Source organism: Stenella coeruleoalba (assembly GCF_951394435.1).
Source record: "Stenella coeruleoalba genome assembly, chromosome: 14".
Taxonomy (NCBI): domain Eukaryota; kingdom Metazoa; phylum Chordata; class Mammalia; order Artiodactyla; family Delphinidae; genus Stenella; species Stenella coeruleoalba.
Window position 1 is genome coordinate 16,153,065 of NC_137160.1, and position 12,916 is coordinate 16,165,980.

The window sequence follows — 12,916 nt, forward strand, 5'->3', positions numbered from 1 at the left end:
TGAGCCTGTGCTCTAGAGCTCGTGCCCCACAACTACTGAGCCCACGTGCTGCAACTACTGAAGCCCACGTGCCTAGAGTCCGAGCTCTGCAACAAGAGAAGCCACTGCAACGAGAAGCTTGCACGCCACAATGAAGAGTAGCCCCTGCTCTCTGCAACTAGAGAAAGCCCGTGCACAGCAACGAAGACCCAATGCAGCCAAAAATTAAGAAAAAAAAAGAATATAGAAAATTAGAAAATATACTACATTTGGTGTGTGAGGAATGCAGAATAGCTCTCAAATACAGAGGTCATGATTCCTATGCTCCCAGGACCCTTGGCCCAAACCTGCCCCTATGGCTAAGGAACCACTCAATCTACTGGCCTGAGAATAATAGTCATTAGAAAAATAGCCGTTCTTTCCCCCAAATCCCCAAGGATTCTGACTTTCCTAGGCCCTATCAGCTGTCTTCTCCAAGCTCCCTTTACACAGAAAGGTTTTAAAGTCTTAAAGATAAATATCTCTGAGCGGTTAAGAAAATGACCTCAATGGGAAGAAGTGAAATCCTCCCTGGAAAATTTCACGGCCGGAGAGGGATGGCTCTTTTCCAAAGAGGAAACCCGAAAAAAAATTAACAAGAATACTCATAAACATCATACTATTTTCAAATGAGGGTTGCGACTCAGCTGTAAGACTTCACTGAAGTCTAATCTTGAAAAAAGACTTTGAAATAATAAACCTCGCTCCAAATTAGGAACGCCTGCAAATGTAGTAATTTCTACCTAAGAGGCTTTGTGTCCAAACATGTCATTTGAGAGCCCAGGCAGACAAAGGAGAATGGCCTTGGAAACAAGGCCGCCATTCAGCCCGGCAGCCCCAGGGCATTGGATTTCCTCCCTGGGCTCCATAACATTTTCAGCCACATTAGGCACCAGCTTCAAACCTGGTGGGAAGCAAATTTAAGTGTCTCTTTTAGTGAAAAACAATGAGAATGCTGTATTTCACAAAAGAAAGGAATCCTATCACTCTTGGATTGGCAGATCTGGACTCCTAACGATTAAAGTTGACAGTAGCTTGTACTCCTAGATGTTGCATTTTAAAGCCGCCTTTGGGCTGGCAGAACTTACCCCAAGGGGGAAATGCCCTAGATCCTCTACTGAGCACAGGTTCTCCAACGACCTAGGGGGAAACGTTTATCCTCTTCATATTTATCTTTGTATTTCTAAGGATAGGTGAACAAATGAAGGATCCTATAACCAGAAGGCAGCCTTGTGGTACTGATACTAAGGAATAATAGGAGATTAGAAAAGCATAGGTGACTCAAATTGACCCGTGTATTCATCCACTCACTCTTGCGTTCAAGTAACAGGTATATGCTGAATGTTACCGCGTGTCAGGCGCCTGAGGTGCAGAATTAGATCTACGGTGAGCAATAGGAATAGTGGCATCTGGGGTGGAGAGTGGGAGACTCTCAAGCCTGCAGGTGGAGGAGAAAAAAGACTTTCAGGAGCTGCAGAAGAGACGAGAAGGGAGGGAGGGAGCCATGGGCACGGATTAAAGAACACAACGGGTGAAAGGAGATCAGATCAGGGGGCGGTGGGATTTCTGGTCACAACAAGAAAAGACTGAGAAGCTAAGGGTTGAGGGGAATTCCCTGGTGGTCCAGTGGTTAGGACTCTGCGCTTTCACTGCCGAGAGCGTGGGTTCGATCCCTAGTCGGGGAACTAAAATCCTGCAAGCCATGCAGCATGGCCAAAATAAAACAAAGGGTTGAGAAGTGAATGGAGAAGTTTTACTATCAAGCAAGGACCCCAATCCAGCCCAGGTCTAAGCTCTAGGGGAGGAGAAATGAGCATCTTTTAAAGCTGAAAGATCATGAACCGTCTTGGTCTCAGTTTAGGAGAGCAAAGTCTCTGATGTGGCTGATGAGCTTGTCGGTTATATAAGCCCTGGACTTGCTAGAAGTGATCAGCTGTGGGTGTTGGGGACATTCAGTTCCCTCTGCCGTGTATGTGAGGTGCCCGAATTGGGATCATGCTGCCCAGTTAGGTCTACATAGTTGTCAGCAGGTCAGGAGGCCAGGTCAGCATTTGTCATGCTTAGGATGGGGGCAGAAACTGCACGGGTGGAGATCCTACCTCCAACAGTGCTTGCGCTTTTGTGTATTCTGAGACCCTTGTGGTAGGAGGAATCATAAAATGCCCCCTTGCCCCTGCCCCCACCAAGATTTCCTGTCCTAATCCCAGGGTCTGGGAATATGATGCAACACCATGCCCTAATTGTGTTACATTACATGGCAAAAAGGGAGTTTGCAAATGTCATTAAGGCTACTAAATCAGCTGACTTAGAGTTAACATGGAGATTATCTGGGTGGGCCTAACTGAGTCACATTAGCCCACTGAAAGCACAGAGTTTTATCTGGCTGAGCGCTGCGAGGGGAAGTCAGAGAGACTGACAGTGTAAGGAGTTGACGCACTTTGCTAGCTTGAAGATGGAGGGGGTCCCATGCAAGGACCAAAGAGCAGCCTCTAGGAGCAATTAGTGACCCCTAACTGACAGCCAACAAGGTAACAGGCACTTTAGTCTTACAGCTGCAAGGAGCTGAGTTTTGCCAACAATCTGAATGAACTTGGAAGTGACTTCTTCCCCAGAGCCCAGGAGAGCTGACATCTTGTTATCAGCCTTGTGGTGCCCAGAACAGAGAACTCAGTTGAGGCTATCCTACAGAACTGTGAGTTAATATATAGGTGCTGTTCTAAGTGGCTAAGTGTGTGGCATTTGTTACACAGCAATGGAAACTAGTACAACCTTGTCAGTGGTGGACGTAGGGCTGCATAATATAGAGACACTGTCGCTGCCTTCAAAATCTTTCATCTTGTGGGGACAACAAATGCAGGCTGGTGCGGAGAAATGCAGGATTAAATTGGGGCATGGAAAAATCACTACAGAGATGTTCTGAGAAGAGAGGGGGCTATGGGCTGTGATGATGAGCCATGGCATCAGGGATGAGGTGGGTGGCTGCAGCTATAACATAAACCCCAACATTTAGGTGGTCCTGGGGCCCCAAAGGTGCTCTGGGAAGGGATGGCTATGCATATGGGAGCAATTTCCCTCTCTCTTTTTGCTGTCAAAATCAATGGGAAAACAATCAAGAAGTGAGAATTTAGTTAAGGAAAGGATATAAGGACGAAAATGCCACCTGTTGCTAAAAATGAATGGGCTATCCCCTACGGTGTTTATCACAGATACTATTAATAGACTGTCTCTATTTTGCTGTAAAAGATGATGCTACTGTCCAATTATCCAAAATTCTGTTTCTTTTCAACAGTACGTTATAAAAAGGTAGTACATTAAAATAAAAGGAATGTTCAGGAACCCAGGGGAGATTAAGCTGTCAGCCAGCTGAGGCAGGTCCTCTCTTGGGGAGAGATTCATTCCTCCTCTTTTAATCTCTGCAGACTCTTCCCCAGGACCCCATTGGATGAGGATGTCAGTGAAGAAAATGCACCTCCTGCAGATTTCTCCCTCTCTGAAGGGTGGGAGGTAGGGGGTGGTGTGGGCAGTGGCAGATGGGAGGGGGAAGGGAAACAATGCTTATTAATGCGTGGCCTGAGAGGCCCCCAGAAACAACACTCTCCCAGGGGTTAATTTGCATCCTTCCAATTAGTGTCTCCAAAGACCTCCATAAATGAATGGGAAAACATCCATTGGCTTTTGCCTTGCAATGTTGCCACTTTGACAGCCTGCCTTTTTTTTTTTTTTTTTTTTTGGCCATGCCATGTGGCTTATGGGATTTTAGTTCCCTGACCACAGATTGAACCCTGCCCCTAGGTGGTGAGCGCAAGGAGTCCTAACCACTTAACAGTTTCCTTTGCCATGACTATGTGTCTCCTTCAGATTCATCGAACGTTTGCCCTTTTCCTTCCCAGCCTAAGAGGTGAAGGATTGGAGACTCAGACCACGGACAGAAGATATTTACAACTGCACAAATCCATTTCTTGGCTTTCATTCACTTGAGTATTGCTGTGGGCTGAATGTTTGTGTCCCCCCCCCCCCCACACGTCCCCGCCCTCAGCCAAATTCATATGTTGAAATCCTAACCCCCAAGACGATGGTGTCAGGAGGTGGGGCTTTGCGATGATTAGGTCATGAAGGTGCAGCCCTCGCGCACGTAGGATTGGTATCCTTCTGGAGGAGACCTGAAATAGCTTCCTTGTCCCTTCTGCCACGTGAGGACACAGCGAAAAGATGACTATCTGTGACACTGAGTCTTCTGGGGCCTTGTCCTTTGACTTTCCAGCCTCCAGAACTGTGAAAAATAAATGTCTGTTGGTTATAAGCCACCTAGTCTGTGGTATTTTCCTGTAGCAGCCTGAACACACTAAGACAAGCACCATGGAACCTATCTTGGGGTTTGGACATGGGTGGGAAATTGAGGATGGACCTGGTGCTGATTCAGTCACTGTGGTATGATTATCTCCTTGAAGGTGCCCTTGCCTTCCCTTGAAGGCATCCTGTGAGTACTTTCGTGCAGGATGTGTGCTCAGCCTTGCTGCAATGGCTTGCTCATTTGCTGCCTGCAGGGAAGTTTCTACATCGTGGGCCTGCCACCACTTGCTCCTGGCCACCTGTCTGGTTTCATATTTGGAATTATTCCCTCCATACTGATAGCTGCAGCCACTCTGGGCTGTTTTCTGCCTCCTAGCTACCCTGGGCTCTCTCTTCTCCTTTGTTAGAGCATTCTCTCCATCTAGAAGCCTCTGGACACCTCTTCCTCTCTCTTCTAGGCAACCTCCTTATTCTTCAAGTCTCAGTGCAAACTCCAGCTCTATTACACTTTCTGTGATGCTCTGAAACACTCAGGAACTGGTTTCTCCATGCTCCCACCACACCTTGACTGGTATGTGGTACTGTAATTGTCTGATTGCCTGAAAGGCTCTCCACTGGACTCAACTACTTGAGGTAGAGATTCTGTTTTGTTTTGCATATTTTCAAATTTGTATCACTAACATTATCTTACTTGCATAATAAATATTCGCTGACTGAATGAATATAGAGCTTACGGAGTGTTGTGTAGGTGTAAAGCGCCCTGTGGAATAGTGAGCTTATCCACCACAGGTGTTCATTCAGTGTTGGGCATCTTGTGGGAAAGGAGTGGTCATGCTGGGAAAAAATGCAGAATGCTTTAGAGTAAAACCTCCTGAAATGCCAACATACCTGGGGGGGGGGAGGGTTTATCTGAGGTGGAAAGAAAACAATGAAGACTTTGGAAAGTACTTGTGAGATATTCAACTTTTGAGAATTTTCAGTTGATGATCCATTAGGGAAGAAAAAATCAGATACCAGTTTCCTGTTGGCGCTGGTACTCAGCTGCAGTCTTATTGATTTCAAATGCTGTCTGTCTTTGGCAGGGCAAGCAGTTACATCTGTAACTCCTTTTTCAGCATCTGCACAGGAGCCTTCATGCACCCAAGAATGTTAGGTCCGTTTGTTTACTAAATCACAGTTCCTATGCTCGTCAATGATGAGCACATAAATAGTGTGATAGGGTGTCTTTTTTTTTAACTTAACAGAAAGAATGGGAGATTTGGAGCCAGAAGACGCCCGAAGTCCCAGCCTTGACTCTGTCACTCTTTGCTTGTGTGAGCTTGTGTGATCTTAAGCTCTTTTTATTTAATTTTTTGGCCGTGCCCAGACCAGACCTCTGCAGTGAAAGTGGCGAATCCTAACCACTAGACCACCAGGGAACTCCCAATCTTAAGCTCTTAGTTCCTCAGTGATGTCATCCTCAAAATGGGGTATAACAATGACAGTAGTAATGGGCGTACAGGGTTATAGTGACTGTCAAATGAGGTGCCTTAGGCTTCGCTAAAAGATCCTTTTTTTATCGTAAAATTATGACTTTCATACAACTATGAAATAGACGAGGGTCAACGATTTTTATTTAACTCATTGGTTAATGTGAACACTAGTAAGATGTTCAAACTGGCTCAAATGAGAATTTGACTTACAGAGGTTTGTATTCTCCTCAGGACATAATTCGTTTGCATTGCCGTGAACAGAAAAAAAAAATTGTGTTGTCAGTTTTCTGCAACTTAACTTCTATCCCTATAGAGTTGTTAAGTAGCTTAGTCCATCAAAAACCAAGGTGCACACTAAATGGAGTCAGATAATCCCTGGAAAGTCTGCTAGAAACCCCCCAGCACTCTACTGCAAGGACACCAGCATTCTCTTTTGCCCATTCCTAAGTCTAGCAATTTTTCCTGACACCCAGAAGCTGGGTATTCCTGCCCCTGGACAATCCTATCTAGTCCTTTTTTTTTTTTTTTGGCGGTCTCACTGCTGTGACCGCTCCCGTTGCGGAGCACAGGCTCTGGACGCGCAGGCTCAGTGGCCATGGCTCACGGGCCCAGCCGCTCCGCGGCATGTGGGATCTTCTCAGACCGGGGCACGAACCCGTGTCCCCTGCATCGGCAGGCGGACTCCCAACCACTGCACCACCAGGGAAGCCCTAGTCCTTTCTTTCTCCTTGAGAACATCACACCTGATCCCACCCCTCTCACCCCACCCTCTTCTCCACTGGACCAGATCTTTAGAGAAAAGGCTGGCCCCCTCTCCTCCAAGACCATTCTCCCTTAAATAACTTTCCTCTCTTGTTTTTTCAGTGGTTCCCCTACTCCTCCGTCTTGGTTCCTACTCCGTGGCTTAGAAACAGCTTTAAATCCCTCTTAACTTAAAAACAAACACAAAACAAAACAACTGCCCCTCTGTTTGTGCAGTTATGCTATATAAAAACAACAACAACAACAACAAAAACCCTTGACATTTTGATGGCTTATAGCAGAGATCAACAAACTTTTTCCTTAAAGGGACAGGTAGTAAATATTTTAAGCTTTGTGGACCACATATAGTTTTCTGTTCCTATTCACTCTGTTTTTCTTTACAACTCCTAAAAAATGTAAAAGCCATTCTTAGCTTGCAGACAGTACAAAAAGAGGCTGCAGGCTGGATTTGCTTTTGAGAAACAAGTGTTTACTTTTCACTCAGTCTCTGAGGCAGAATATATCTGTCCCTCCCCCCCACGGGGAGGGGGTGTGGGTGTGGCCATGTGCTGGCCTGGCCAATGGAATGTTAGCAAAGTGTGGCCTGAGGAGAACATACCTTGAGTACCTGCTGGTCTAAGAAAGATGAGAGACATGTGGAGCAGACCTGGACCCAGATCCCAGCTTGGAACCATGCCAGCTTACATTAGCCAAACCTCAGCCAACCTGTGATGGGCAGTGTGGATGACTGACTATTTAAGTGTGAACAAGCTGGGGAATTTGGTAGTTGTAGTTATTTCTGTTTTGCTGGTGAAAATCTTAGACTAGTGTTCCTGAAAGTGTGATCAGGGACCACCTGCAAAGTGTGATCAGAACACCTGGGATACTTGTAAGTATCAGTTTCCTGGGGCCTCTCCTTGGAGGGACTAATTTGGAATATCTCGGGGGGAAGACTTAATAACATGCATTATTACTAACCTCCCTGGGGAGTGTGAGAACGGCTGTCTCAGACTTCATGAGTTCCTTGGTTCAAATTGGTAATAACTGCTTTCCCTGGGTACCGACCATGCACCAGATGCTTTGCATATATGTGTGATCTTAGTTTTAAATCTTGCAACAACTCTAAGAGGTAGGTATGACTATCCCCATTTTACAGCTGAGGAAACTGAGGCTTGGAGAGGTTAAATAAGCAAACTAAGATCACATGTGTATCAAGGAGCAGGGTCAGACTTACCCTGTGATTCTTCTGCTATGCCTGCTGCCCACTGGCATAACTTAATTTGGTTTCCAGCTTTAGTCTAACTTGACATATATAATTATGCAAATCACCCTGTGCTGTCAGTTCTTCTAGCCAAAGACGAGTGTAGTGAAACAAAAGAGAAGACTAGAGCAAGGGGAAGAGGGGGATAATGGTGCTGGGAAGCTCTGCCTGTGGACTGTTTGTCAAGGGAAGGGGCAGGGCCAGGGCTACTCGGTCAGGGTTGATGGGCTGTTTCTGGTTCCTGAGGACCTAGAGAAAGGAGGGAGGGAGGGGAGAAGGGTCCGCCAGGGCCGAGGGGTTGAGTGGTCCCACCTGAGATGGCTCACAGTGGAGCCAGAACCTTTAGAGAGCCGACATCCACACAGGTGGATTCCATTCCCTTAGAATTGCCTGGAGAGGGTGTTTAGAATGCTGGTTTTCAGGCTACACTCCTCCCCCGGCCCCATTCTGACCTGATAGGTCTGAATTACACCCAGGGATCTTCCTTTTCAGCAGGCTTTCTGAGTCTGATGTTGGTGTTTTTAGATCACATTTTGAAAAACACTGAACTAAAGAAATGATTCGCAAACGTTAGATTTTCCGCTTTGAAAAAAAATTAAGGAACATGAATAGTGTAAGTAAATTATAAAATGCAGAAAAATAAAAGGAAAAATATCATTTGAAATTCTACCAGTAAAAGATACTACTGCCAACATTTTGATGTGTATTCTCCCACATTTTCCCTGTGTGTGTGTGTAGATAGATGGGGCCGTACACTATATATTACTCTGTAGCTTGCTTTCTTGCCTTAACCATATACGTTAACACACCCTTGAAGTCAATAAATATACACGTACATCATATTTATGGTAGATTTTCAGGTATCCGTGGAGATGCTTGTCTTGGCGGACTGGTCTGGGACCTTTCACCTCCTCTTCAACTTGCACTATCGAGCAAACCCTACCCTTGGGTAAGGCCAGAGCTTGGGGTTCAATTCTGAACCCCAGTGCCCTTCATTCAGCTGCACTTTATAAAGTCCTGCCTGGGCTGGGCGGGGAGGAGCTCTCGGTTGGTTCTGGGCAAGGGGCATCCTTTACCGGCATTGTGGGCAAATGCTCCTGGGTTCCTGCAAGCAATCCGGGGATTCTTCAGCCTCTGAGGGTTTTCCGGCTCTGAAGCCACGGTCGGTCCACAAGGCTGGCAGCTTTGGGTTAAAGGAGTGTCCGTCCCGACCCCACCCCTTACCTCCCACCCACGGGAGCCCCTCAGGGATGGAGTTCAAGACTGACTCAAGGATTGAAACCATAAACCAAGCAAAGTGTTGCCTGAGCGGCTGCCTTTGAACTGCAGAGATGGCCTCCCCCAGGCTCTCCCCTCCCCTGCAGCCCCCTACCGGGGGCCCCAGCAACAACGCAAAGTTCAAATCTATGGCTACATGGAAGCGCATTTGGGAACAATCAGGGTGCCCCTGACCTCTGACCCCAGGGCCGCCCTCCCTGCCTCAGAGACTGGGCTTGAGTCCTTAGAGCCAAAGAAAAAAATGTGGTGTAGAGTCCCATTTTTGAGAAGAAATGAACTTAGAATACAATCACTAGTAAGCTTTTTTTAAAAAAAAGTAATTGGTATAATTGGCTTCAGTCTGCGAGATAAACAAACAACACAGCAAATCCTTTAACCTCCTGTTCAGGGCTGTAAAGGGGCCTGTATCTGTATTTTCCTGGTGCTTTTATGACCTAGGGCCTGGCCTCTCTCCCCTCTGGACTGGGGCCGGCACAAAGCCGGGCTAATCCCAGAGCAGTTTCGGAAATAAGGGTCTAGAATGGAATTTCCTCCACACGCCCTCCAGGCCACAGCCTCTTCACTGTGCTTCCCCCCCACCCTGGATGGCTCTGAGCCCCACTCTGGGAAACAAAGGGACTGTTTCCGAGTTTTCCTTGGAGCCCAGCGAGCCTCGCGTGGTACAAAAATTCAGTGAAAGCAGCTCTTATGTTCCCTTCCCGGTGGCAGGGCTGTCAGAGGAAAGGAAATCAAGTGCTGCACGTTTATGCGGTTTACTATGTGTAAATCTCTCGGGGCGGGGGGAATACAAAAATGTATCTTGTAGCTAGGAGCCTTGCCCTCAAAGAGCTTACCGTTTAGTTGGAATATCATAACTAATCAGAGTACAGGGGGAATGTCTACTCACAATTCAAGACGGCAATCCAAGCGATGCTTTGCTAGATGAACGTTCCAGGTCTTAAGAGTTCAGGAAATGTGAAATATTTGTTGAGCATCTCCTCTACTGGACAAGATAAGGGGTCGCAAAGACACTTCAGTGGTAACTTGTCTCAAAAGGTGGTTCCCAACCATTTTTTCCTTCTGTGCACAGGCCACTCCCTCTTGGAGAGGTGGAGTCTATTTCTTCACTTCCTTGAATCCGGGCTGGCCTATCACTGCTTTGACAAGAAGAAGATCGTGGAAGTTATGCTGTGCTAGTTAGTTCCAGGCCTGGCCTTTAAGAAGACTGGCAATTTCTGCTTCTTTTCTCTTAGAACCCAGCAGACATGCTGTGAGGAAGTCCAAGAAGCCACATGGAAAGTCCAAATGGAGGCCAATTCAGGCTCCAGGACCATCGTCCCAGCTGAGTTTCTGCCAATGGTACCCACTTGCTAGGTATGTGGTGAGCCATCTTGGCAGTAGACCCTTCAGCCCGATTGGTCCACCTCAGCTGACAGTACTTGGAGCCGATAGGCGCTGCCTCGCAGAGTTGTGTCCAGGTGCAATGCTGTGAGCAGATCAATGACAGTCGTGGCATTCATGCGTCAGCTTTGCTCTCAAAACAATCCTATAAAGCAGATATTATTAGTATTACCCCCACTCTGTGGATGAGGGGCAGAGATGAAAGAGATAGGCAAATTATCCAAGATTACACAGCTAGTAAGTGGAGAAGGCATGAGAACACAGACTGTGTCCTGGGGTTGGTGCATATACCAATTGGAGTCAGGTATATTAATTAGGAAGTTGTGTGATATAAAACAGGAAGATGGATGGGTTGGGACTGAGTAAAGGAGGAACCCACATGCCAAGATAAAAAGTTAGCACTTCATTTAATAATGGCCCTTTAAAAGTGGTCATTGAAGGCTTTTGAGTAGAAGTGACAGGATAAAAAGAACTTACATAAGTGATTGACATTGGGTGGTTTGAAGGCACAAGGGGCCATAAGCAGATGGGTCAGCAGAGGGATAGAATTGTTCAGGAGGGAAGTGATGGGGATGCTGCCTAGGGTGGCAGCAGTGGGAATGGAAAGACACATGCCAAGACTTGAAAAGAAAACCAGTGTTAGGATCCAATGACCAACGGTTCCAAACATTTGCATCTGAGCGTCCCAAAGGAGAATGGTTTAAGTGATACCACTAAAGAATTGGTAATGCAGAAGGAGAGAAGTATGTCTTATGCACTCAGAAAGTTGTTAGTAGAAATGGATCAGAATTGAGGATGACAAATTGAGTTTTAGCTTTGCTGAAACCGAAGAGCTGGCAAAGAATGAAGATGTGGAAATCATGGCCTCTGCCCTCAAACAATTTATAATCCTGAGCTCTCTCTCTCTCTTACATATATATACACAACCACACATTCATACATGATACACATTCATACACGTACACCAGATGGCAAGTAGAAGTAGTGCATAATAAATAATAATAAAAAGAAAGAACTGCCAAAACGTTGGGTACTGAGAATAAATGCTATGAGCGATCAGGAAAGGGGAGATCGATGGCCCTGTGGCATCCAAAGGGGTTACCAGTAGAACCAGAGGTGGGATCTTCCTGTGAGACTCACTCAAAGACCAACATCCCAGGGTGTAGAGGGACCGTGGGAAAGAAAGATTATCACAGCCAGTACACATTGTTTGAAAACGTGATTTTTAATGACCATCAAGTATTCCATCTCATGAGTAACCACAATTTATTAAACTATCGCTGTAATACTGTACCTTGATGAGGTTGATAATCTTGGCGATTTTTTTAAAAAACATTAAAAAAATTAATTAATTTTTGGCAGCGTTGGGTCTTCGTTGCTGCATGCGGGCTTTCTCTAGCTGCGGCGAGTGGAGGCTACTCTTTGTTGCAGTGCATGGGCTTCTCATTGTGGTGGCTTCTGTTGCGAAGCACGGGCTCTAGGTGCATGGGCTTCAGTAGTTGTGGCACATGGGCTCAGTAGTTGTGGCTCATGGTCTCTAGAGTGCAGGCTCAGTAGTTGTGGCACAGGCTTAGTTGCTCCGTGGCATGTGGGATCTTCCTGGACCAGGGCTCGAATCTGTGTCCCCTGCATTGGCAGGTGGACTCTTAACCACTGCGCCATCAGGGAAGTCACCAGTTTTGGTGATTTTAAGTAACACTAACATGAGAGTCTCTGTAAAAAAAATTTTGCATGCATCTGATCATTCTTTGAAGAGCGATTCCTAGAAATGGAATAGTGGGCTGAAAGGTGAACATTAAAAAATATTCTTGATACACGTTGCCAAGCACCCTGCTAAAATAATTGCCCACTCACACTTTGTCCAGCCGTGTCTAAGAAGCCCATGCCACCTTTCAGGTTACGAAGGAATAAAAAAGAAGGCATAAAACTGTATACTCTGTCTAACCTTTTTGTAAATTAAATATGTGAAAATAGATGAAAAGATAACCCCAAATGTTTAACAGTGTGTAACTCTGGATAATGAGGGTTTACGGGTGATCTAATGTTCTTCTTTATCCCTTTCTATATAAATTTCCTAAATAGTATGTGTGTTACTTTCAAGAAACATCTTTTTTTAAAGCAGAGAAAGGAATATGACAGAAAGAACGCTGTGCTCAAGTCAAAGGAACTGTGTTGTCCAAGGTCTCCTGCTGGCAGTGTCCGCTCGGACAAGCCAGGCGGCCCTGCTGAGTTTCCGCTGGCTTATGTCAAACAGCCCCAGTGGTTCTCAGCCCAGAGAATCATTAAAATCACCTGGGCACTTAAAACATACCTTCCCTGGGACTTCCCTGGCAGTCCAGTGGTTAAGACTCCGCGCTTCCAACTGCAGGGGACACGGGTCCCATCCCTGGTCCTGGTCGGGGAACTAAGATCCCGCATGTCACAGGGCAAAAAAACCCCCCAAAAACCTTCCCGGAGTCCCAACCCAGACTCACTG